The sequence below is a fragment of the Mesitornis unicolor genome, unplaced genomic scaffold (genome assembly GCF_000695765.1).
Source record: "Mesitornis unicolor isolate BGI_N332 unplaced genomic scaffold, ASM69576v1 scaffold5006, whole genome shotgun sequence".
Lineage (NCBI taxonomy): Eukaryota > Metazoa > Chordata > Aves > Mesitornithiformes > Mesitornithidae > Mesitornis > Mesitornis unicolor.
In genome coordinates, this window is record NW_010191689.1 from 59,133 (window position 1) to 63,587 (window position 4,455).

The following is a 4,455-nucleotide window of genomic DNA, read 5'->3' on the forward strand; positions in this document are numbered from 1 at the left end:
GAAGATCGTTCTGGGCCTACTGAGTAGGGGAGCAGTCAAGCAAAAACACTTAGTTCACAATGAAACACATTTGGTCGCAGTAAGTTCATCCAGCACGAATGGTAAATACAAATATTTTAACAAATTGCTACGCAGGATAAAGTGGGTCAGTGCATCCAGTACACTGAACTGCAGAAACTACAAATTAGGATCTGCTGTCCAGATACATCTTAAACTTGTCCTTTTGTGTGGTGTTAATCTTGTATATTCCATCTTTCCTGGGTTGGTGTAAGTCAATGCACAAGGATGAGCCTTTAAGACCACAAGGAGTTAAGCATTCAAGACATGTGTTGACTTAGCCTTTTAAAGTTTTGACATTCATGTTATCTCATTTTGAAGACAAGGAACTGGTTATACACACTCAATTTCCCAGTCAAAATATTGAAAGTCCCAGGGTTGTTTTCCCAGTCAGATCCCTTTAGAAAAATCAGTTACCTTCCTTTTTGAAGTATAAAGAACGTATTTGAAGATACAGTTTTACTCCAAGAAAAATGGCCAAATACCCAAGAATCAAATCCTACAAATACTTAATATCAGGGCAGTTGCCTTAGTGGCAAGATAACCACAGCAAGAGATACACACTATGTGTTTGGAGCAATATACCTCACCTAAAGTCTCTCAGTAATAGAAACTTGTGTTTGGACATCAAGTTATGAATAAATTGATTCACTTCAATACTCAAATCAAGAAAAGAGTTTTGTAAGTGTCCTGTTGTTTTAGTCAAACAAAATATTTTGTCAGACCTGAAATGTTTCATTTGCTTTTTTAAAAAAATTAATTATAGGTAGCTTTGAAACATCATTTTTTAACAAAGCACAAAACTATTTTATTTAAACATTGTAAAATATCCAAACTTTGGGAAGGGCTGAAATTATTTAATGAATTCAGGCTGAGCTCACAAATCTATTCAACATGAAACTGCATTATTTTAACAGATGAATTATTTCCCTGGGGAATTTCACTCCACTGTATTTCTGAGGCTGTTTGAAATATATTAGCAAAACACACTTTTCTCTGTTTCCCCATTACATGTACATTTGCACAAGGCACACATCAACAGTTTCTAATGGCAAGAGACAAAAGGGGGAAATTTGACTGGACAGACTCAGTATTTGGAGTTAATTATGTGCAAGTACTTTTTTCATCAACCTTAAAGTAAATTCACAGCAACATTTTTCCTGAAATATTTAATCTATCTATTGTCGTGTTGTCATCTCCATAATAATCTTGGGCTCAGGAGTAGACTCAAGCTTATTGTTACTACAGAACAGGAGCAGGATTTCAAAGCATGTGGCCAAAAGATGATTTTATTTCCCCCCCAAAAGAATGTATAACCTATTATCTGTGATACGTAAAGTCTTTGAGCAGTGGTCCATATCTTTGTATTTTTGTCACCTTGATTTTAGATTGAAATGTACCATTACCTTCAGACCATAATGAATTCATATTAAGCAAAAAGAGAAAGAAGACATTTTGTGTCATTCTGTTTAAAGAATGCCTAAAAGTAGATTACAGTAACTCCTCAGGACCTGATGAAGGAGGGAAAATACTTGCAGCTTCCTTATGTCTGCAGAAAATTTCCCCTATACAAAGGGAACTTCCAGTGTCATTTTCTAGCTGATTTGAATGTACTTAGTACTACTTGTATGAAGCTATAAACAAAGCAGAACTTGCTAAACCAGAGAATAAAATATTTGTATATCAGTACTGATATTTTTGGAACTTCCCTTATATGCAATGATACAGACTTGCACCATGAAGGAGTGAATCAAATAGTCAAACACCTCTGAGGAACTCAAGTGACATGACACTTGGGGCTTTGAGCAACCTGATCTAGTGGTAGGTGTCCCTGCCCATGGCAGGGGGATTGGAACTGGATGAGCTTTAAGGTCCCTTCCAACCCAAACCATTCCATGATTCTATAACACATCTGAACTTTGTGCAACTGTAAAGCGGAAACACTGATACCAGAATAACCACAGCATTCTAAAGGTGCTTGCTTTTTCTGTGTGTTTTTGTAAAACAACTGTCCAAAAGACATTTTGAAGTGAGATATTTCCTTCTAAGAAGAGTGCTGAGAATCTTCATGCTATGTCACCTTCTCATGCAAGCACTGCTGAAGAAGGACAACTTGTTTCAGCCATACAGGGCATGAGCTCCCAAAGAACTTCAAGTGTCACCTGCAGCAAAATACCAAAGCCCAAATCTACATGAACTAACAAAAAGCAGTGCATAAAACTCCTTAATTGTACACAGTATGTTTCAGTTACACAGGTTTCTAAAGATGCCTGACATTCAGCATTAATTTAATCTGTGAGTCTCTGATGCACAGTGAATAGGCATAGCATTGAACCAAGCAGTTCCCACTCCCAAAGTAGTGTCACCACTGTGCCAGCTTGAACACTGCCTCTCTTCTCCCTTCAGCTGCTGTCATCTCTCCTGCTGCATCCTGCAGAGCAGAGGTCTGCAGAACCAGGCAGGTGATGCTCTGCCCTCAAGTCCTTCAGATACGCAGCTCATCTTCCACCCACAAAAGAACCGTTTAGTCTTTGTGTGACATTAAAAGTGCAATTCTACCAGAAGGGAAAGGAATCTTCACACAAAGGAGCAGTTTAATGGGAAGACATTTAAATATGTTACCTAAGTCTTGGAACTCACACAAATTGTTTTCAATGTTTAGAAATGCGTACACGCAATATCTATGAAAGAAAACCTTTTAAAGGATAAAATTCTTACCTAACCTCAGTCTTAGACACTTCACTCCATTCTAGGCATGTAAGAGTTCTGTGCCTAGTCTAGAGTACATCAATGGCCATTAGCGAGAGAGAATGAGAGACTCAGAGGGTCCTTCAGCCACCTACTGTGCCTCCTATCATGTGACAGGAGTATTTGCTTCTTGGATGTGACTGTCTCTTTATATTTGACCATACAAAGAACCTGATGGATGAGATATGATCTATCTCAGATGACTGAAATCTGATGACCAATATATTTAAATTACATGTTTCTGGCTCTTCTAGTAGGTTTCCTTCTCTTGAACCGATTGCATTGGTTTGGATGGCACAAAGCAACCAAAATGTGCATTAAGGAAAAAAACCAGAGAATCCTTTTGTGAATACGAGTGGCCCTAGAGGGGAAACTGAGAATGAGAGAGAGACATAGCACAAGCATGCTAAATCATGACGCATTTTGCACTATTTGCTAGGAGACAGACACTTTAGAAGAATCTATTTATCACTGGCCCTAGAAATAAACCCCTGGGTGTTCTCTATGTTGGGGGAAATAAGTCTTTAATTAGCCCATATAATTTTAATCTCCTGCTACCGTAAATGTTGCTCATACCATAGCTGGGAATATAGAATCTGTTGACTTAGCACATACAAGGGATTTGAAAGACAATATAACATGGAAAGAAAACCCAAAGGTTATTATTCTCTGGGCTCAAATTACAGTAGTTTCTCGTTGGACCATCTACCTGAGTACAAGAACTGCTAGCTAAAATCCAATATTCATTTTGCTACAGTGTGGGAACTTCTTCCCATTTGATGGATGCCATTTTGTACAAGGTCATGCATAAGGATGTGAGGAGGAAATAGGAAGTGATACTCACTGAAATGAAGAGGAATTTTATACAGTTGACTATGTCCCACAGCAGTTATCCACCTCTTACCAATGAAATCTTTCTGCTGATTTCCATGAGCTTTGGCTCCTGCCCAGAGCAGTGACGTGGCAAACCAGGAAGTGGGAAAATCCAAAAAACCACCTGTGTGCAGTAGCTAACAACCCTGACACTCAGCAGGCACGTTCACATTGACCTTCAGACAAAACTGGTGGTTTTCACCAAGGATTTTGTGTTGTGACACATGCCAAATAGTTGAAGAACAATCAGTTTACAAGAATCCTTGCAGGAAGGTTTTTTACTACTTCCTTCCATTTCCTTGCTCAGGCCAAGAACAGGTTTATCTGCATGACATACTCTCAGTAGTCATTCATTAGCCTCTTTAAGCTCTCCATCCATGATGCTGCTGCATCTGACCAAAAATATACATTTCCTTTGAAGTGCTCTCCATTGAAACATATCCCTCCTCTCAAAACCTTCCAGATGTGTTCCTAATGTCAGGCTAAATTTTACTCTCCCCAAGGAAATAACTGCAGGGCCAGTACTCCAGGAAACTGCAGTCAAAAACATAACAGAATTCAAGAACAAAAGTTAAAGAAATTTTGTGCTATGAAGAAATTCAAAATAGATTATGACAACTATACTTGCTAGTCTTACAATATATACAATATACCACAGAAGGCAGAAATTAGTCATCTGTCAACATAAGTTTCTTAGGAAAGCCAAACTGTACCTTCAAATCTGATGTTAAGCCTAGAGGCTTTATATTTCTTTTGTTAGGCATAATCTGTTCAGCA